The sequence below is a fragment of the Protopterus annectens genome, chromosome 10.part0, assembly GCF_019279795.1.
Source record: "Protopterus annectens isolate FY-2018-M chromosome 10.part0, PAN1.0, whole genome shotgun sequence".
NCBI lineage: Eukaryota > Metazoa > Chordata > Ceratodontiformes > Protopteridae > Protopterus > Protopterus annectens.
Window position 1 is genome coordinate 192,003,815 of NC_056744.1, and position 24,453 is coordinate 192,028,267.

The window sequence follows — 24,453 nt, forward strand, 5'->3', positions numbered from 1 at the left end:
ATCCCAATTTTTACTGAAATATTCTCTATTAGGCACAAAAGTGCTCTGTCTCCACTTAACAGACAGATTTCTCCTGTGGTGCTTGCAACTAATACAGTGCTTATTATATTATGTAACAAGATAGGTACAAGGTTCAATGTCCAACATGGGAAATGTGTGTGTGTGTGTGTGTGTGTGTGTGTGTGTGTGTGTGTGTGTGTGTGTGTGTGTGTGTGTGTGTGTCTTTGTGAGACTGCATGTAACACTTGATCCTATACCCACTTCCCCTGAGAAGAATGCATTTAGCTCTTCTCACAACACCCTTATCCCAATTTTTACAGAAACATTCTCTATGAAACATAATGATGAGGTCATCCTAACAAAAAGGCACTCCTCTTCTTGAAGGTCAGATTTCTACTATGGTACTTGTAATTAATACAGTGTTTCCTATGTTGTGTAACATGACAGGTAGGAGGTTCAATGCCTAACTTAGGTAATGTGTGTGTGTGTGTGTGTGTGTGTGTGTGTGTGTGTGTGTGTGTGTGTGTGTGTGTGTGTGTGTGTGTGTGTGTGTGTGTGTGTGTGTGTGCATGGGTGCATGCATGCGCGCTTGTGTGTGTGTGTGTGTGTGTGTGTGTGTGTGTGTGTGTGTGTGTGCGCACATGTGTGCATGTAATGCTTGTTGCTGCATTTACTTCCCTGAATAGAATGCATTGAAATGTGCACATAGCTCCCCATCCCAATTTTTACAAAAAATATCCTCTGTGAAACACGCTGTGAGGTCATCCTGACAAATTTGCACTCTCTGTCCTTAAGAGTCTGACTTAAGTGGGAGGTTGGCATAATGGTTAAAGTGTTTACCTTACAGACAAAAGATGCAGGGTTTGATTCTCACATTGGGTAATTGGATAGGCTTAAAATGGCCCACAAGGGTAATCTATCTATCTATCTATCTATCTATCTATCTATCTATCTATCTATCTATCTATCTATCTATCTATCATCTATTTTGTGATGCTTGTGACTAACACATTGCTTTTTAGAGTTTATAACTTAGATTGGCAGGAGATTCAATGCTTAACATGGTAACTATGTGTTTGTGTGTATGTAATGCTTACTGCTATATCCACTTTGCCTGAAGAGGATCCACTTAAATGTGCGTAGCTCATTTATCCCAGTTCTTATGGAAACATCCTATATGAAACACACTCATGTGATAATCATGACAAAAGTACACTTCCTCCCCTTAAAAGTCTGACTACTCCTTTGGCTGTTGTGTGAATACAGTGCTTTCTTTATTATATAACTAGATATGTAGGAGTTCATTGCTCAATGTGGGAAATTTGTGTGAGTGGGGATGTTTTCAGTTAGGTGAGTGTGTGCTCAACCAACTTCTACTTTGGATAAATGTTTTAAACTGTTAGATGACTCCACCATCTCCTAAGCCCACTTTTCACATCTCCAATATCTTTGCAAACAAGGGTATAGCTATGCATACTGTATGTAGTCTACTGAGTAGAGTTGTCCCGGCATTATTAAAGAAAATATATATTTTTTTTAGGCCATACTCTGTCCACAAATGTCTATATTCAATAAGAGTGTCATAGATTGAAACAATAGCCATTTACTGTTTTAAAACGAAAGTGGGATGGGGAGAAACTTTACATTTTTCAAATGACAGGTGTTTTGTGGGACAGCAATAAGAGCATATGATTGCAAAATTAAATTGTCTGCCTACACCCCTGGTTCAACACACAGATGAGGACATCCTTTCACAAGTAAACCATCACTATTTAAATGTCAGACTTCTCCTGTGGTGCTTGCATGTCTTATCTATTCTAGAATGTATAAATAGGTAGAATGTTCAAATAGAGCAATGCTTAACTTCCACAAGTGTGACTGCAAATAAATTCTGCATTGTTTTACACACGTTTGCAGTGGCAGCTTTTACAACCAAGATGGCTGTAAAACTAATTTTACCAGATACATCTCCAGAGCAATATACTGCTAATGTCATCCCTTCGTTGATTTTGTATATCTCACTTGGACTCATTCTTCTTCTTGGCTGCTGATAATGTGCTGTACAAATGGTGTAAGTTGATACATAGGTAGTTTGATTCCATCACTGTTTCAAGAGTGTGACAGTGATTGCTGTCATATACAACTGATCACCTCAAAACCACCTTTATGTATGCTTCTAACTATGACATTTAATTACAGTGACACGCTGTGACACTAGCAAATCTTAGAACTGGGATAATATTTTTTGTCCACAAACCGATTACATAATGCTAACATACCTGCAGTATCTTACATGTTAAGTGAAAATTCTCCTGTGTTGCATGACTTTGATATTGTGCTTTGTACAGTGTGTGACTATATATGTGTGATGTTTGAGGACAACTGTGAGTGTGTAGTTAATTCTCATTCTGAGTGTACTATTCTTCAAAGATATATATGATGTGTAGCTGTACAATTTTATTGTATACTTCAACCAATGTTTAATATAAAAAGCCAGCTAATACACAGTGGAGATGTCATCTATTTAAGTGTGCACTGTCCTAAGTGTACCTTAACACATGCTTGTGATTCAGGCACTAATCTTTAGCATGTGATCTTGGGTAGTTAGTTCAAACAGCCATTACTGCTTATATTAAACAGTGTCAGACTTATTGTGAGTGTACATGTTGCCAACACTGTTGTCAAGCACATTTGCTTTGTACACATATAGACGTTGATCTCTCTTACAAAAACCTATGATAATTTGTCACATAGCAATGCATTTGCTCAGAGTATTGACGTATGTAGGAAGTGTTATTCTCTGGTACAAGGGAATGAGAGGACATGTTGTCTGCTGTTTACTTAGCACAGAAATTACAGGCACACATATCCTTATAGTAATAACATGATATAATCCCTTCATGCTGCTGTGTTGGCATAGGGGGATAAAGCCCTGACTACGACCCAGATTTGATTAGTGACTGATGGAGTGGCAGGGAAAGAGGGATGGATGTGCCCATTCTTGGGGGGGTGGCAGGGGTGGGAGGAAGATGGCTCATGGTCACCTCTGGCTGATGATTTCCACTGAAGATTGGAGACATCACCAGAAGCACTGGTCAATGGGGTAGCAGTAGGCTTGGCTGAGCTACCATGAAGGCGTGACAATATGCTACATACCTACATTGCACACTCCTACCTTGGGCCAGAGAACAAGCCACTAAAAATATAAGGGAGGGGGAGGAACAAAGGGTAGGCCAATAATTAAGACCTCCCCACAACAGACACTCAGACATGCCAAACCCCACTGCTTTCAGTCCATGACTGGCCTCAGCAATTATTGGAGATAAGTTGGGGGGCAAGGAGAAGCAGAAGGGTCATGAGGCCAAGCCTGTAACCATAATACACAGGAGGGAGATGAAAAAATAATGCCTTCACATAATGACATAGCTCACAATTATAGCGCCAAGTCTACCATGGTGCATTCATCCTGTGCAATATCATGTATTTTCTGTTGTCAAATGCTCACATGATCAATATCCACTTTCAGTGCCTGTTAGTATTTTTGGGCCTTATACTGTAATGCATAAATGGCATCCATCACAGTTATAATGTGTGCATTTATAGTGGGAGGGGCAACATTGTATGAAAGTATTGGCATTAAATAAACACCATTATGTGCAGTTACTGATATTCATATTTATGTTGGACAATGATATGTCATCAGAGTTTGTGTTTGCAATGGCAGTGGAATGTTTATTTGAAGGATATCATGTCATGAGAGCTTCTGTGGCATGTGCATTGAGTACTGGCTTGTATAGCATTCTTACACAAATAGACTATAGTTTAATTCTGGGACAGTATGTGTCCTATATGATAGAAACACCTTCCTTGTCAAAGAAGCATTCATATTGCAATGCTCACTGTTGTCTGGATAGTAACATTTGTAGCTCCTTTCCAACATTCTGAATAAATCCAGTTGTTTATATTGTATTTGTAACTCCTTTCTTAATGCACAGATTCAGTGCAGTTATTTGTGACAGCTACCATTGCTCTCATGCTGAATATGAAGTCAGTATAGAGGTTTGGAGAGAGCCTTGTATAAACAGAAAGGGGGTGAATCTGGTAACATCTGTCTAGCAGACAACAGTGGCTTACACACAAGCAATATTTATGGCACACTCAGAGGACCACCTTTTCAGGGCTTTTCTTACAAGACAGGTCATCTATACACATTATATGATATGAAAGTACTGTAAGAGCTTCAAGGGTGTTCTTCATGACATGACCAATACGCGTATTTCTGTGTCAACCATGTTTGTTATGCATCTCTGTGATATCTGTCTTGGCATGTGTTTAAAAATGACATGATGCAAATATTTCTTATGTCATAATTGATCACATGCATTACCTATTCACTAGATAATTATGCTCTGTATTGCCTGTCTTCAACCGGGCATGCTTTAATAATGTAATTGTTTTCATCATGTTATACAGCTTAATAGCAGATGAGGAATTCCATAAATGTTTCTTGTTGTATGGCATGCTGCTAGAGCATCAGAAGCTGTGATTGGTCCTCTGTTGCAATGCTTTCTATTGTGTTGCTGCTGTTGAGTTGCTGTTATGTTACTGTTCCCTGTAACTCCATGTGAGCATGTCTGGTATTACAATGTCAGAGATGCTTGCACATCATCGTTGGGAAAACTGGACTCATGACATGACATCCATTCTGGCTTGTCAGTTTTCATTTATGTATGTTGTGTGTTATTACATTACCATCTGACATTTACATAACTATATAACACTTCCTGTTTATTACATACTCACATGTGATGAACCCCTTTCCTAATAGTGTCACCGTCATTTCTTTTCAAAACTATGTATATTTCTGATGTACCTGAAACTACGGCTGTAAGATCCGTTTGTCTTGTATATACATGCTGAGGTGGACAATACAGTAGTGGTATCAGCTTGTATACACACATTTCCTTTATATACATGTCTTATGCAATAACTGTAGTCTATTCATTTATCCCATAATGTATCTTATATCCTTTGCTATCTCAAATCAGTATTTAATTAACATGTATATCACATTTAAACTCCCCTTTGTTACACTGCAGCTTTATGTCCCTGTCACATCCTATATTAGCATGTCCATTTTTATTTATGTGCATAACTGCAGAATTGTCGTTTTGTAGTTAATATTAATTATCATTACATCAATATTGCAGAATTTGCAACAGAGATATTTTTTACACACCTTCATCACATTTGCCTGCAGAATATGAGTATACTTTAAGCATTTCCCTTTCAACATTAATTAATTATGCAGTATAACACAATTTGTGTAAAATTACCCCATTTCCCTTTCCCTCCTTCTATATTATTTTCATTTACTTGCCCTTAATAAGTCTGGGCTACAGCACGTTTTTTATGAGAGCATTTTCTAATTGCAGGACGTTCTGTTTATATTCTGTGCCAATGCTTGCAAGCCCCTTTCTATGGCCATGAACACCATTGCAAGCCATAAAAATATGTTTGCAACAATGTAGACTCAATGAACAGCATGCATATTCCATTATTGTTACTACTCATCATGCTAACACACTTATATTGTGCAGGCATAGCGTGGCACCTACACAATTGTTAGTGAATCTCAAGGCTACACAGATGATCATTTACACACATGTGAAGGCTTTCATTTCTTTTAATGTTTTTATTTTTTGTTTTAATTTTGTGCTCACTAAACAGCAAAGCTCTGCTTAATGAGCCTAAAACTTAGTGACCATTAGCGTTTCTACAGTCTGAGCTTCACAGCAGCTTAATATACTGCCATGAAGCAGCAGACTCATTTTTCAGTGGGCATTACCTATACATTAAACACCCTGCTGGAGGATGTCCGTTCTCTAATGAGGTTGAGAAATGTTCAGGTTCCTCATTCTCTAAGCTCATTTTGGTGTTTTAATAGATGTGACCCTAGAAGTAGGTCTGTTCTTTGCTCAACTTTGAGTCAGTTTGCTTTTTCTAGAGCTACACTGTGACATTCATTCCTTTGGGAATGAGTAGCAAATCTACATTTTTTCTAGTGTTTAATTGTAGTAGAATTTTTAACAGATACCGCTGAAGCAGCAGGGAAGCAGAATATGTGCTGTAGAAGATGGATTCCTTTCCCTAATCAGCTAAGAGTGGTTTTGATAAAAAAGGGGATATTGTTTGTTCCTAGAACAGAAGGAGATTTACTGGTTCATAGGTTCATAGGTTTATACTAGGCTAATGGCTCTGTAACCTTTACAAGCCTAGCACAAATAAATTGCCAGGCACCGTGCCACCTGATGTTAGTTCACAGTGCTCCTATCCAGTAGGGAAACTGGAGTGATCCCTGGGGTGAAATTTCTGTTACCCATCCACTCATCAAAATTTCTCTTAAAGAGGGCCAGCCAGGTGCTGATGTTTACCTGCTTTTTCTAGATGAATGATGAAACTGAGTAAGCAGCCTAACCAGAGACCAAATTAGCTGAAGGGGAACACTTTCTGCAGTAGAGAGTTTTTGTGGTCATAGATTGTTAAGGTTTTAGGATATCTGCTGAGCTTTTGCTGAATACTGAACCACATTATTTTTATTTTTCATGTCCTTAGAATAAGATCTTTCTTGTTGATCCATTCATTGAGATCACCTGACAGTCTAGCTAATGAGTGGCCAGAGCAGTAGATGACCATGTCATTAGCATACAAAAGAAGAGGAGAGGAAGATAAGGAAAATCTATTGGAATTTTGTTGAGATATATATATATATATATATATATATATATATATATATATATATATATATATATATATATATATATATATATATATATATATATATATATATATATATATACTGTAGAGGACAAGAATAGAGCCTTGAAGAAGTCTTTTGAGTAGAGGGGAAGTGTGTTAGTTACAGGAGTTACTGTTAACTATGACTTGCCTGTCTGTAAAATAGCTTGGAAACAGGGAATAGTATTAGGACTGATGCCTAGATCAGTCAGGTGGAGTATGAGCATAGCTCTCAACCTCTTAGCACAAGAAGTCTGGACAAAGGCAAAAATAATGGAGGGACAAAGGCCCCAAAATAGGGACAGATTTTAAATATTGCTCTTAGAAACTTACAAATTAAGAAATCCAAAACGCACAAAGCACAAACTATGTAAATCAAAGGAAAATGAGCTTAAGGAAACATTTGACCAAAATAAACGTAAAATACTATTAAAACAGTATTTTACATTTATTTTGATCGAGTGTTTCCTTAAGCTCATTTTCCTTAAACTTACAAATTAGTTAGAATAGTAGCTTTCACAATGGCATGCATTTCCTGAAGAATATAAAGCCTGAGACTCAAAAATGTTTCATTATTTAATGACTTCAATCCTCAATGATTTTCCAGAAAACCACATATTTTATGTGGAACAGACTAAAAATATGAGGCAAAAATCTGGACAGTTGAGCAGTATGAGTGAGGAAGGAGTGTTTAATTAGGTTGAAGATCCTGATGAGTTCTATAGAAATAAATGCTGCAAGCATGCTTTGTTGATTGACAAGAGAATGTTGCCCATTTTCCATAATGGCAGGTTATTCCATAATATTTGAATTCTCTGTGTCACAAGTGATCCTCTTATTTTTGCTGCGGATTTTGTAATCTTGAATGAGCAAAATGCATGTTTATGAGCTCTTAAATTATCATTAATGCTTATACTTATAGAAGTCAATAGCATATCATAAGGTATTGAATTGTAATCTATTTGAGATTTTTCTAAGACTGTTAAGATGCCTCTTCTTTTCATTATTTTAATTGCTAGAAATTGCAGGTAAGATTACAGTAGTATTTTTTTTTTCAGTGTTATGTCTCTCTTTGCTATATACAAGCCTATGCCTATTTTTAATGAATGTTCAACACTGCAAATATCTAAAGCATACTTCTCATCCTCTTAGAGCAAAAAGTCTGGACAAAGCCTAAAATTATGGGGAGACAAATAGGGACAGATTTTAAATATTGCTCTTACAAACTTATAAAGTTGATAGAATAATAGGTTTTGCATTAGCATGAATTTTCTGAAGGATGTGGAGTCTTAAACTCAAATGTTTGTCATTATTTAATGACTTCAATCCTCAGCTATTTGCCAGAAAAGTACAGATTTTAGGAGGAAGACACCAAAAATATGAGGGAAAAATCTGGACATTCTGTGAAAATCTGTACAGTTGAGAGGTAGTCCATGTTATCTACATGTTCTTTTCCTAAATGATGTTTATATAAGCTATTGTAAACATTTTTTTCATGTATGTACACTTACCTATATGTTGTAGTCTTCTGCTATCATTTAACCGTATGTTATGTATATGTCAAAATTGTTGTTACATGTGAAGCTTTATTCCCGGGCTTCTGCTGAAAAAGGGTTTTATCACAGTCTTCCTGGTAAATAAGATAAATAAATATATACATCAATACAGAAATAAATTAATAAATATAATTGATCCCTACAAACTGGCTGCAGTGTCATTGAAGTGTGTATTGGATTTTTGTGTGGATATAAAAGAGATGTCAGGGGAAAAATATTGCTTTTATATATTCAGAAGGTTGCTGAACTAACAGGTTGTGAATTAACTTGCATTTTCTGAAGAATATGAAGTTAAAAACTCAATTATTTGTCATTATTTAGGAAATGCAGTTTTTAGAGCTTTGCCAGAAGCCCACAACATTTATGAAAAACAGATTAAAAGCATAAGGCAAATAAGGGATAGTTTAAAAGTATGAATAGCCTACAATAAAGTTTTTTAATTTTGAAAAGATACAGTGGGTATGGTTGAAAAACATATTAAAAAAGCTCATATTATGAAATGACATAGAATTTTATCAGCAGAAGCTCAACAAATGAAATAGCTAACATAATAAGCCAAAACTGTGAAATAGCACTAGATAAAATTAATAACCACGTTTCAATAACACTTTGAAAAACTTAAAGGAACCTTATCTAAAAGTAAAAGAAAATTAATGCAATTACACACATGTACAATGAAAGGACAATATAAATCACATATACTCCAACCAAATTAAATATAAAGTTTAATAGTAGGTACATAATAATATAGTTTTGGATTTTCTTCAGTAATATATATCTTCTTCTTCTTTTGGCTTTTCCTGGTTAGGGGTTGCCACAGCGGTTCACCTGTCTGCTCATGATTGGCAGTGGAGTTTTTATGGTGTTGAGTTGCCAGCCCAGCACCTGACCTTCCACAGAAGGCACACACACACGCACATACACCTAGGGCCAAGTTTTACGTTTGTTCTTTATTTATTTATTAGAGTGTCCAATCCACCTACAGCATGTCTTTTGGATGTAGGAGGAAACCAGAGCACCTGGAGGAAACTCATGTAACTACAGGGAGGATATGCAGACTCCACACAGAAGGCACCCCAGCCAAGGATTGAACCGGAGAGCCTCTTGCTGTGAGGCGGCAACGCTAACCGCTGCACCACTGCGACCACCCCTTTTATATGTATATATATATATATATATATATATATATATATATATATATATTTTTTTTTTTTTTTTTTTAATCTGTATATAGATAGCTAGATAAGCCAATAAAACACTGTGAGGCCTTTAAATTCATCAATAATATTTAGCATGTTGTTGAAGATCAGATGAAGGCAAAAGTGGTAGCTATTCATGTAAGAAGCTCAAAGATCAATCCATGCAATTACCTGCCAGTGACTTTTGAGTATGCCTTTGTTAAGGCTCATAAAGGCAGGTGAGTTTACATTTTGTGTGGTAGAATGATGTAGCAGTTTGCTGCATTGCTTAATCCCCATTCCTGCTTCTCAGGTTTAATTCCCAGATGTGGTCTCATCTGCTTGGAATTTCAGGGTCTGCTTATCCTTCCTGTGTCTGCATGGGTTTTCACCAGGAGCTCTAGTTTTCTCCTGGATGCAAACAATATCACAAAATATGACAGTTAAAGTTTACTGCATCCAAGTCCAAAGGTAGTACACTTTGGTAGCATAATTCAGAAGGTATCATTTTATGAGCTTGGAAGGTAGAGTTTAGAAAATCTGAGGAAAATATAGGTAGCAAGAAAAACAGCTTGTAATGTCAAACAAGGTGGTGTGATATTTGAAAATAAGTGGTATCTAGAGATTCAGAGACAACACTGTGCTAGTAATGGACTCCTGTGAGAATACTTATTGAGATTTGTGCTCAATTCTGAAAACTACTCGGAAACAGAATGAAATGTTAAAGCTGACGCAAAGAAAATGGAGAAAATGCTTATGACTTTGGTATTTTTGGATTGCAGGAAAATACGAAAATCACAGAAGTGCTCACTAGAAGAAGTGAAATAGGCAGATAACACAAGATATAACTTAGGCTAACAGAGTGGTAAGGGACCCAGTAGGGACCTAGTAGGAAAGACTGAAGTAGGAAAAGGGAAGGAAGTAGAAAGGAACGACTTGTTTTAAAGCTAATAGAAACATGGCTTAAAGATAAATAATAGGAATATTGTTTTTCAAAAAAAATGAAGGTAGATAAATGAATGACTTGCCAGATTATGCAGTAATATATGAGCCTATAGAAGTTCTTAATTTTTTGCAAATACTCACATATTTATCTACAATAAGTACCTGTGTTTGTATCTCACTACCTGCATGTCCATAGGTCTAAATATCTAGCTATCTCTATGTTTTTTTTTTACTTTTTTCTCATTTGTTAACTACATAAGTGAGTTGGTTCTTAGACTCCTTTCAGCCATGACTTGGGCACCAAGGACAAATGTAAATTATTTTCTATAGGTAAATTAGTACAGACAATGATTTTCAAGTTGGAATAAATCGGGTGCATTTTATCACAATTGATCTACTGAATCCCAATTTATTGAAAATGCAAGATGTGTTTTAACATATCACTGAAAAAAGAACAAACAGTATGCTATAATGAAAAAAAGCAATGTTGTGGACAGCCACATACACTGTTTAAATCATTGCAAACAACCTGGTACCTCAGCAATTTGCCTTCAATGGGTTATACAACTACAAAATCACATCTCTTAAATTCCAGTTACATCTAATTAAACAGATATAAATTTAAAGAATCAGTTAACACATGTACACCACCATTTCTCCATATTTTAATATAAGACCTTATTATATACAAATGTATTTATAATATATGTTTAAAGTTTTATTATATTAAATTAAAATGTGCAATGCTTCAATTATTTATTTATCCATTTATTTATTTATTTACATTTGTTTACCGGGAAATTCAGACTGGATGCAGGTCCTTTTTCAGTGGATGCCCGGGGAGAAAAGCTCCACATCATGTACATGATAGAGATACAAAGTTGCAGCAATAGTAAACAACCTTGCAGGCTGTTGGCTTTAATACAATAACAAGATATTGATTATCAATAGTATATACAGTAAATGTTTCAAGTAAGATAGTTTCTTGTCATTTGTAATATTAGTAACAAAGTTGTCAGACAAGATGTTAAAGTATGTAAAGACAACTAGCTATTTCTGACTGTGGTTAGTAGTGGCGGTAGTACAGTTAGGTCAAGATTCTAGGTGGGGGGGGGGTAAGGGTGGGGGGTGTTAGCCTGGATGAGAGCAAGGACAAAGCCAGTGCGAATTTAAGTGGAATTTGAGTGCAATCTTGAAAAGGCTGCTGGAAGGTAGAGTAGTTATAGAGGGTGGAAGATTGTTCCAAAGTTTAGGTATAGTACAAGAAGGCATGGCTTCTCCTGCTGAGTTTTTGGATTTGATAACAGTGAGTTGATTTTTATTGCTTGATCTTAGGGGCCTAGTGGGGTGATAGGGTTTGAGAAGGGTGTGAAGGGAAGGGATGTTAAGGAGTTTGTTAATAAGTTTATAAGCGAGGGTGAGTTGATTAAAGTGAAGGAGTTGTGTGAGTTCTAGCCTGTTTAGTTCTTTAAGAGAGATACAATGATGGCTGCGGTAGGAGGTTCCAGTGGCAAATTTAGCAATTTTGTTGTAACAAGCATCCAGCTTGTGTAGGTCTGTCTGGCTAAGGTTGGTAAGTATCAGGGATGCATAGAATAAGGTGGAGATTAGCTGGGAATCGGGATTCTAGCTGCCTTGGTTAGGAATTGGCGGCTTCAATATAATGCACCAAGTTTCTTGTGAACTTTTTTTATTGTGAGAGATATGTGGGTGTCAAATCTAAGTCTGTTGTCTATTTCCACACCAAGTAATTATGTGTGTTCTTATGGAGAGATAATGGTATTGTCTTTGGCAAGAATGTTGAAGTGGGTGGTGTTTTAGGTGGCTTTGGAAGGTTGGAACAGGAGAAGTTTTGTCTTACTTGGGTTGAGTAGGAGCTGAACATTGGATAGCCAGCTTTCTACAGAACAGAATGATTCCTGTGTGATTTGTTGTAGTTCTGGTAGAGTGGGGGCAGAGCAGATAAGAGAAGAGTCATCTACATACTGTATAAGAGATGCTTGTGTGGTGGCAGTATGTAGGTTGTTAGTGAAAAGTGAGAATAGCAGAGGGCCAAAGATAGACTCCTGGGTAACTCCGAGATTAACTGGGAGGTGAGGGGATATGTTATTGTTCCAGATTAATGATTGCTGGCATCCATGTAGATAGCTGTGGAACCAGTTTCAGGCTGATTGTGAGAAGGAGAAGTTGGGAAGAGTAGAGAGTAGTACCTCATGAGATACCATGTCAAAGGTCTTTGAGAGATCTAGAAATATGGCAGTAGAGAAGAGGCCATTGTTTTTGTGATGAAGTATAGTGTTGGTGAAGGAGAGCAGAGCAGAGGTAGTGCTGTGATATGGCCTGAAACCATGTTGGGTTTTGGAGAGGAGATTATTAGCTAGGAGGTAGTTGGAGACCTGGGTGTTGATACATTTTTCAAGTATCTTGGAGAGATGGGAGAGGATAGCAATGGGGTGGTAAGTTGATAGGTCAGTGGAGGGGCTGCCTTTGTGGAGTGGAATGATGTGGGATATTTTGCATATCGAGGGAACATAGCCTTCTGTTATGGAACGGTTGATTAGAATTTAAATTTGGTAGGCTAGTGTATCAGATGCATTTTTCAAGTATTCAGAGGGGAGGTTGTCAGCTGCGAGTTTGGTGGGTTTAAGTTTGACAATAGTCTTTTTATGTTGGAGGTAGGTACTGAGGTGAAGAAGTAAAGAGGAGTGGGGGTTTAGGGTTAAGAGTTGGGCGAGATGTTGTAGGGAAGTGTTGTTTGTTTAGAGATGTTATAGTTTCAGTGAAGTGTTTGTTGAAGGATTCAGCAATACTGCTGGAGGAAGAGGGAATGGACGGCTGGGGGGTATAAACCTTCCCTGGGTGGAGGATATTGTTAATAGTGGACCAGAATTGCTTAGGGTTGTGGTTGGTAGAGTTTCAGGTGGATTTATAGTAGAGGGATTTGTCTAATTGTATATGCTTTTTGGCTTTATTGCACAGTTCAAGGAATGATTGCCTATCTGAGTTATTTTTTGTTAGTCGCCTGTGCTCCCAGGCTTTATCTCTGGACTTCATTAGGGTTCTGGTGGTCTTTTGTAACAATGGGTCATGCCTAGATCTGACTTTGGCATTTCTTACAGGAGCATTGGTGTTTAGGATGGAGAGCAAGATACTGTTGAAGAAGTGGACAGCCTCATCTAGGTTGAGGTATTTTAGTGGTGACCAGTTCATTTTTTGCAGGGAGTAGATGAAGGAGTTGGGGTTGAAGTTGGACTTGTTCCGTATTTACCTGTGGATAATGGGCTTCAGACTGTTACTGTGGTGCCAAATTAGGAAAGTGGGGGAGTGGTCACTAAGACTGTCAGGTAAGCAACCTGCTAGGTAAGAGTGAGGGGCTTTGTTGACTAGGATCCAGTCAAGTAAGGTATGATTGTTAGGGGTTTTGCTGATTCGGGTAGGGGGATTGAATGAGTTGAGTGAACCCATAGAGATTAAGGTGAATTGTTGGGAGACTGCTATTACAGGATAGCCAGTTGATGTTAAAGTCACTAAAATGATGGTTTCCTTGGCTAGAGATAGAGTAGCCCAGCTCAAGAGATTTTCTAGGGGTGTGATATTTTGCCCTGGTGGGAAATAGCATCCTATGATATTGATTGTTTTGTGTGGGTTTAGTTTGAGACTGGCATAAAGGATTTCTTCATTGTTGTGGTGAGGGGCAGATGAGTTCAGGAGTTAAATATTGAGGTGGTGTTTAAATATCAATGCTACATCACCTCCTTTTTTGGAAAATCTGTCTATGCGAAGGATGTTGTATTCAGGTGGAAGTAGTTCCTCACTTTTGATGTGAGGTTTGAGGCAGGTTTCAGTTAGGAAGAGAATATCTGGGGAATATATGCTTATGCTGGCGTGTAGTTCTTGGATTTTATTGCATATGCTTCTGATGTTTAGGGACATTATAAGTAGGTCTGTTGTTTTCTTATTGGCTAAGAGTTGAGTTATGGGGGGGGGTTGCTTGGACTAGGGTTTGTGGTTGGGTTGGATTTGGGAGAACTAGGGTATGGATGGATGTCTCCAGCAAGGGCTAGTTTACAGAGGGTGTTTAGGATATGTTTTATATACATAGTAAATTGCTTATGGTATCTTAGGGATATTTTATTTTTGAGTGTGTTAGGTGTTTGGTAATGGGGTGTGTGTATTGAGAGGATAGTTTTGGTGGTAAGGGTTGTGTAGTTATAGTGTAAATGTTTGAGGGAGTGTGTTGAGAGAGTACAGTGGACGTTGTTGGGGCATGTGACTGTGGAGCCTTGGTAGGATGTAATGTGCGCTAGAACTACGGAGGTTAGGATTGTTATTATATTAGGTAGTAGCTTGATTGTGTTGGATGTAGGGGGAGTGTAGACTAGTGGTGTAGACTAATTGCTGGCAATTAGGGGTGGGGTTAAGGCTAAGAATATATGTAGAGGTACTGGGGTGGGTGGGAATAGGGGGCAGGGAGAAGAGCAAAGTGAGCGTAGTGAACAGAGCAGGCTAGAACCCCCCAGGCTAAAGATTGCAGGGTAAGTGTCTAAATAGCCAAATTGTTAAGAGTTATTAGAATCTAGTAGGGAAAACAATCTATAGACCTGATTTCAGCTGTGTCTTTTCTGCGTAGATACCTAGATTGAAGCAGACAAAAAGTGGCAGTTTAAGTAGTTTTTTCCTCTATTTTACAAGTGGGCAATTCCAGTGTTCCTACTGGGTTACCTTTTTTGCTTAGAGCTTTATCTTTGTTTACTGATAACTAAAAAGAAAAAGTTAACTGGGGACTGTATTTACTGCAGATGGGGGTGGGAGTGCAGCTGTCGTCCCTAGCCGTGTGGGTAGAGCCAGTTATTTCTGCTTTAGACCAGGTACTTTCTACAGTAGCAGGCTAAGAGGGAAATGTAGCTTGACACCTACAGTAATCTATCTTCTTTGCAAAGCCCTTGAGTCCTTGTGGCTGGTTTCTCCACTGCAGATATGGCCAATGGCCAAGGATTCAGCAAGTGGGGGACTGAGAGAGAACCCGTTCGCAGGGACAGTGGTCACTAAATGAAAAGATGGAGACAAAAACAATTATTATGTTAAGGTCTCTGAAAGGGGAATGAGAGAGAAGTGCTGTAAAAAGCAACTGAAATAATAAATTATCACCCAGGCAGGAAGGGTATTGGGTTTAAGAGTAGCAGCACATTACACTATTTACACAGGTACAAAGTGTTTAGTTAAAAAGGCTCAGGCAACTGTTATGCATTCGCATATGAAGCCCTTGACATGAAAAAAAACACCTTACTTAGTGACATACACCAGATAATTTAGGTAACCCATGAATTTAAAGAGACAGTTCTATTACATATATAGCAGTAGTAAACTATCAACAATTGTATACAACAGTACTTAAATATCACAACACAGACATTTACACATCTACATTGCTATAATATTTCTCATGGTACAGCAGTTAAAACAACTAAGGATCACTCTGACTTGGCAGCAAAACAGGACCTTAGCCGTAATATGGTGTTTTGTATTTAACTTATTGCTTTCCTTCAAACTGAATCACAGAACACACAGTCACACTCCTTAGCATCTATTTTAACTAAAATGTATTTACTAAACAAAAGTGGTGAGGAGTAGCAGTTTGATACTATAGCATCTGTAGGGGCTAGCAGAAGTAAGCACACTAAGCACCAAGTCAGAATGGAAAATGATACATTGTAACACATTGTCTGCAACATTTATAAATAGGAAACAAGTTCTGCAACAGTAGCCATGATGAGAGTAACAAAGCAATAGAACAATTGAGTTTGTAGAGACCTTAGCTACAATGTAAAAAATAAAGCTCAAACACTTACAATGAGATACACTATGAGCTGAAGGGAATTGGCAGCTGCTGTGAGTAAGCCAAGATGGCTCCAGGGGTTTAAAAAAACTTTGCTGAGACAATATTGAAGGAGGGGGGTGGGAGTGGTTACAGGTAATGTGAAGTAGTTAGTTCTTGTAGAAAATCACACTCTGGGGAAATTGAGCAGCAAATGCTGCAAACAACAATCTATAGACCTGAGTTCATAGAACCCCCCCAGGCTAAAGATTGCAGGGTAAGTGTCTAAATAGTCAAATTGTTAGGAGTTATTAGACTCTAGTAGGGGAAAAACAATCTATAGACCTGATTTCAGCAGTGTCCTTTCTGGGTAGATACCTAGATTGAAGCAGACAAAAAGTGGCAGTTTAAGTAGCTTTTTGCCTCTATTTTACAAGTGGGCAATTCCAGTGTATATATTGGGTTACCTTTTTGCGCCTAGAGCTTTATCTTGGTTTACTGATAACTAAAAAGAAAAAGTTAACTGGGGAATGTATTTACAGCAGATGGGGGTGGGGGTGCAGCTGCCGTCCCTAGCCGTGTGGTTAGAGCCAGTTATTTCTGTTTTAGACCAGGTACTTAATACAGTAGCAGGCTAAGAGGGAAATGTAGCTAGACACCTACAGTAACCTATCTTCTTTCCAAAGCCCTTGAGTCTTTGTGGCTGGTTTCTCCACTACAGATGCGGCCAATGGCCGCATCTGCAGTGGACGGTATATTGTTTACTATGGTAGTACACTCTGTATTGTTTACTATGTATATTGTTTACTATGGTAGTACACTGATCAATATTAACCAATGTCAGGCTCAGTACAGGTGTAATACAAAACATTTTTTAAACAAAAAAATACAGAAATATAAACAATAACAGAGTAGTTCAGACTAATTAAATTGAAAAAATTGTATATATAATTCAAGTGTACAAGCACAGTGCAATATACAGTCAAGCAAAGTATAATGTTTTAACATCCCAAAAATCTTCCATAATTCTCAACTCAACCTTTCTTTTAGACTGCCCCATGTACTAGTTTCTTTTTGTACAACTCCACTCTATTATGCATACTGCACCACCTAAATTGCAATCAACATATTCATTAGAAGAATGAAGAACTCCATTAATTCTAAGTTCATGTAAATTCCTAATACCATTGCAAACTTTACATTTCCCTTACTTGTACAGTACCATCATACTTGAATCAATAAGTTCCATTAAAACATTGTGACTTAAATGTTTGCATTTTGTCTATAAGGAAATACTTCTTGGTAACAAAAAAAAAAAATAATAATTACCATTGGGTCTGTACTTAAAGTATACCAATTGTCTCTCATTTTCTTCTCTAACACAGAGGAAAAGACATCATATGTTGCCACAAAAATAATTTATTCACATTTTTTTTAAACCTGTGAAACATATATTCCCAATCTATGAGACTTCTTTATTCCAAAACCTTTTTTTTTCAGCCAGGGAAAGTTGTCTTTCAGTGTAACCTCTCCCCAGGATTCAACAAAGTTCCGTGCAAGAATAAACTATTCTTGCATGGAAAGGATCATGTCCGTGTAGCACAGCAGTGCACCTTGCATATTCATGAAGGCACGCTGCTGTACTCTCTACATGGACATGGCCTATGTACAAGTTCAGGGGGCATGCCCGAGCAGCGCACGGGCACTAAACATGCCCCCTGCACTCTGAAAGTGCCATATGGCACTGTCTAAGCCATATTGGCATAATATAAGAGTTAGCTCTAATATTATGCCAGTATCTCAGTGTTCCAGACACTGAAATGTAAAAGTGATAATTTCAGTGTCCGCAGACACTGAAATAAAAACGGAAAGAGGAATCCAATACAGGGGGTATGTCACAGCTTCTGTGACACACCCCCTGTATTGCTAAAGCACTGTATGGCACATCTGCATGCTGCAGAGGCAGGAAATGTGTGCAAATGCACACATTCATAACCCTCAACCATGCAGATTTCCGCAGAATGTCCCAGATGTATGTCTCATATTTTTGGTCCATTCTGCATAGTATATGGGTGTCAGGCAAACTACTGGAAAATCAATAAAGACTGCAGTTGGCAGATATTGAGTGACATTTGAGTGTCAGACATTATACCCTTCAGAAAAGTCATGCCAATGCAAAACATGTTATTCTAATAACTTTCTAAGTTGGCAAGAGCAATATCTAAAATCTGTCCCTATTTGTCCCCCCATCATATCACGATTTGTCCAGATGTCCTGCTCTAAGAGACAGAAAGCAATGTGCATACCCTAAAGAAAAAGAAAAATAGAACACCATTTCAATTTTTTTTCTGTTCCCAATAAAGTTTAAGTGTAACTGAGTGGGTGTGCACACCGCACAGCTATGCATAGCAGAGTGTAAACATCTAAAGGAGCTCAATAGAAATATACAGCCAAAATAGTAAAAGTGGAATAACATAGTGGTTAGAGCTTTCACTTAGCATACATGCATTTGTAGTTTGATCTCCAGTGCAGGCTATTCATTTTCATATGTGAAACAGGACTGAAATATATTTTTTTATAAATAGGTAGCGAATAATATATATTTGTTGATCAGGGTAGTGTAGCAGGTCCAGATGTGAGGTGTTAGTGTTGTACAGATGTGAAACCCACATATAAACACAAGTGTCCCATACAGTATAGCCACAAAAAATGTAATGTAATGAAAGCACATAGGGGAATGTCATGGAAGGTAAACATGCATATCATAAGATTGCATTAAGAAGGAATTGCCCCCACAATCCTGATATTCCATAAAATGAAAGCTGAACATCTCTTAATTATACTCAGCTATGCTTACCCAGAGTAAACAGTGCTTAAACTGTTATGTTTGCCAATAATTAGTGTAGTTAAGCAGATTTGCACACTAGTAAACAGTGCTTAGTATCGACCTCTTTAAGCAATGCTTATCTCAGCTAAGTGGGTTTGCCATCACTTAGCTCAGCTTAGCATATTCAGAATAGACCAATCAAGGCAAAGGGTGGGAATCCAGCCCTACTTAAACCCCACAGCTGGGAATACAACCATAACCAGTTGTAGCTGATCACTGTAGGCACGATGGCTGATGTTGGAGAACCTGTGTGTTTTCGGGCGCAGCTTTGGGCCATTCAGGAGTCCAGGGTCATGGTTGGATTCCTTGTAAAAACCCATGAAGGGCAACTGCTGCAGGACCAGTACCAGGGCTCCCAATACAAAGCAGAGGCCTTGGACCATCTCGCTCATGACCTCACCAGTGCAACTGGCATCCCTCGAACTGGTGTGCAGGTTTGACATCACTATGCTGACTTGAAACGAAGGAAGAGGGACCTCTTGGAGCAGTGGATCCAAAATGCTGAGGCATGGAATGCCCCAACAGTGTGCAAGTACCACTATCAATTCTCATGTATCAATGTTCAGCCTAAGTATGATATGGAAAGGTATGCATAAATGTTTGTCTATCTCCTGTACAGCTGCAGACAAGAGGGCTGTGAACTTGGAAGCCCATGCCAACAGGCTGCTAAGGCTGTGTCATGAGGCTGGTGAGTGCTAGTCTAGCTAGAAGTAGTCAGGGCAAATTAATAGAATGCAGTAGAATGCCACCTGCCAGTAGTTAGTAATGTGTACTGTTTGTAGTGAATAAACAAGACATTAACAAAGTAATACTGATGTACAGGATATATATCAGTAAAAGTGTAGCAGTACCTGTCAATAAAACTCTTAACATCAGACTGTTGCATGCACTGTGGTATATGATAGTTTGAATGTAGATGTAATGCTGACATTAATAGATTAACTATAAGAAATGCTCTATGCACCAGGTTCTGGTCCCTGAATAGTAATGTTGTCTTAGTCATTGTTTTCCATACTGTAATATGTCAAGGTCTGACTACAGATTATAACAAGCATCTGCCATGCATGAATATCAGAATTGCAAGGGAGATTGTCCAAACACACTATTATACTGAAAACAGTCAGCAAAGAAACAGTAGTTCCTCAGTAGCTTGTTGTGATGAAACACAACCTTGTGTTCTATTTTCGCACAAATCAGCACAGTTCGTATCCTGGGAGTGTTATTAAGCTGTATGCATAATCTCATCCGTGAATATGTGTAGAAACAAGTATTGTTAACAGAAATTTCCTCCACAGGTCTGCCAGGTAAGAAAAGGTATAAATGAGCTGTAAGAAGCCTGTAATTGTACACTGTGTGCAAACATACCACTGCCCAACCCAAGGCCATAGGTCGATGTAACATGAGGTAATATCTGTAGAGTAATGATTAGAGCAATGATCATTAAAGTTGTGAGCAATCGAAGCCTATACAGCTGTTAATTGAGATCTCATTCTCTCCCCCACCCTATCTGTACCAATAATCGAAACACATAAATCAATGGGTATGTTTTCCACCAAACCTACTCTTAGGACATGTGTCCTATTGTTCTACAAATACTTAAATGTTTTAATATTAATGTTCCCTGTTCAAATACTATTATTGGTGGCCTGTTGCTATCAATGTAACCTGCATGCTGTTATAATGCCCACCGTGGTTCCGTATATGCATGTGATCTGTTTGCTATGCAACTGTTCCAACTCTGTTGTTTTGGGTTAAGGAGAATACCTGTGCATGCTGTACTAATCCTGGAATATATTTTTCATGACTAACCAACATATGTTATAAAACTACAACACCATAGCAAGTCTGGGAAGGCCGATCCCAGCAGATATGCCTGTACAGCCTCAACTGGCCATGGCACCAGGCCCCAGCACATATGGGGCCCAACCCGAGACGTCCTCATCCACTAGTCCTACACCACTTGCAGGTGGAACCACCTCAAGGGATGGGGCCTGCCCTCCCTGGGAGCGGGTGCAGACAGGACACTGCCACCCATACACAGGTCCGGGGATTGGTGCATAGTGTTCTCCAAAAGGAGTTCAGAGATCAGCTATGCCAGCTTGAAGGATGCATGGTGCATCTGGATGGTCAGCCTGCCCCTCCTGCTCAACCCCCAGCACAGCCACCTTCAGGGCCATGATGGTGCAGTGGTGACTCCCAGTGGCTGGGGACCTCAATCCCACTGTATCCATATGGGGGCTTGTGGGCATCTGATTCTAACCACTCTCCTGTCCAAGGTGTTCACCCCCAACATGTGTCATATGCTGCCCTTGTCTGCTGTCTTGTCTGTCTTCCTACCTAACTTACCTCCACAAATGCACCTACTATCCTTCCACAACATCCCACTCTCACCTTAAAAAAGGGGGCAATCTGTTCCCCCCAAAATTTTGCCCCATACATAGCAGTCCATTTCATGTGTGTCCATTGGACACATGTAATCTGGTCTAATTGGCTTAAGAACACATTGCTGTTGTCCTCACCCCTCTCTCAGGGGGTTGAGTGCTTAAATTCACCTCCAAAATATGTACAAATTCGCAGCTGTTGCTGTATCAGAAATATACAGCTATGGACCTTCCTTACACCCATCCTGCACATCCCTAGCTATCTGTCATATTGTTTTTCCCTCTGCATGCCCCCTTTTTCACCACTTTTCTATCACCCTTTTTTTCTTTTCTTGTAAAGAAATTAGTGCAGGAGTAAACTGTTTTAAGCAGTAGTAAGCAGGTTTGTAGGATGCTAAGCTATGCCTACACAGATTAAGCAATTTCCCATTTAACCATGTGTTGGCATCACTTACCATTGCACAAACCCACTAACAACTGCCTTAATCACCCTGTCTCCATCAGCCCTGCCAAGTCTTGAACCCAGGACCCTGTACATCATAGCCAAAGCAATTTACTACTACACCATCTGAAATGTAATAATGAATGCTGTTTTTGCAAATATATCATTCAGTACAGGTATAGAATAGTAGGGAACAAACACTGTGTAATCAGTCATGCTTAGTATATATGAATATACACATATAGATGTGTATGGTGATAGATAAATATGAAAAAGTATATACATCACATATATTGAGATATACCTATGAAACAAATATATATAGAATATATACAAATATATTTTTATAGAACCATAGATGTAGATATATAAAAAAGGAATTATGTACACACGCACACACACACACATACACACACACACACACACACACACACACACACACACACACACACACACACACACACACACATACACACACACACACACACACACACACATATATATATATACATATATTTAAATATAACTATATACATATATATATATATATATATCTATATATGTATATATATATATATATATATATATATATATATATATATATATAGTGAAAGAAAGAGAGAGAGAGAGGGAATATAAACATGGATATATATATATATATATATATATATATATATATATATATATATATATATATATATATATATAGCTACATGCTCATAACATATAGTGGAGTCATATCTCAGCAGCTACATGCTCATAACATGTAGTGGAGTCATACCTCAGCACCATATCTCTCCACCTCTTACAGCAAGAATGATGGACAAAGGCTGTCAAAATGGGGGACAATGGGCCAAGACTAGGGGCATAATGTAAGTACTGCAGTTATAAATGTAGAATGTTGCTACAGTAACAGGGTTTGTGTCAGCATACATGTGCAGAAGGATGTGAGTTCTGAAACTGAAATGTATGTCATCATTTACTGATAGAAATCCTGACATCATCACAATGATTTAAAAGAGAAATTAAAATAATATGATTCTGTGCAACAGACCAGAAATATGAGCAATAAACCTGGACAGTCTGAAACAATCTGACAAGTCAAGAGGTATGCTGTGAATCCCTTAGTGCAACAAATCTGGCCCAAGCCTGACAAAAGGGGGGATTAACACCATGAAAATGGGGACATATCTCAAATACTGAAGTAGATAAACTACACAGTTGATGCAGTAACACCCTCCTGCCTGTTCTAAAATATATTGAGTGGAATAGCACAAGTCTAAAACCCAATTACTTCCCACTACTTAATGACTTAAATCTTCACATCATCCCACTGATGTGTCAGAAATACACAACATTTATGGTGGCCAGGCAACAGTACTTCAGACAAATATCTGGACATAACATCACATTAGGGAAATTACAGTGAGCTGCTAAGCATGTCACCAAACAATGTACACACTACAGTCAGACTGACACAAGACTAACTCACATCTGCAAATATATCAGACACCACAGGGATGTAACAGCACTGAAAAACAAACACCAGTGTGAAAGGGCATACCCACAACCAATCTCACCATAGTCACAGTGACATACTGGTAAGCCAAATTAACAGTGGAGTATATGACTGTATGAACAAAGCCATCAGCATGTTCCCCACTCACACACTACCCCTACATATATTGGACCGATTCACAGTCTAGTATGATGACTGACTGTGGTATGGGACATGTCTCTGTCTGCCCCTACAAACATCTACAGTTGATAGAGCACCAGAAACTGGGGCAGCATGCAAAGTCAGATAGAAAAGTGCCCATAAGACATACATCTACCCCCTCACTACACAGGCAAACTAACATACTCACACTATACTGCTACACAATCCTGACAGTCTGTCAACAAATGCTAGAAATACACAGACCTCCCAACTGTACAAAGTCACACAGAATGTTCAGGCTTTGTCTTCATATATAAGGCCTCTCACACATAACTTGTCTGGCAGTCTGATGCATCACTGGGACAATATCAGGAATTAAGTCACTAAATAATGATATACCATTACCTCTCCATCTCCTACTGCATTACATCAGGACAATGCCTGACATACTTGGGGGACAGAGGCCCAAACACAGGGAGAGTATTGACATATTGCTGTCATAAACTGAGAAAGTAGCTGGTGTAACAGGGTTTGTTGTAACGTATCTGTTCTGATGATTATAAAGTCAGAAACACAAATGGATGTTACCATTCACTGAATGCAAGCCACAGAGTATGTTACTGATATTCCAAAGACTAAACGTGTGATTAATACACCAAACATAAGTATCCAAACTCTGGCAGTTTGTGGATAGTCCTACAGTTGTGAGTAATGTCAACCACATAACACTGTCAGACTTAAACTCATACAGAGAAGCCATGCCCATACAAATCCTGTCATACTAGCATTAA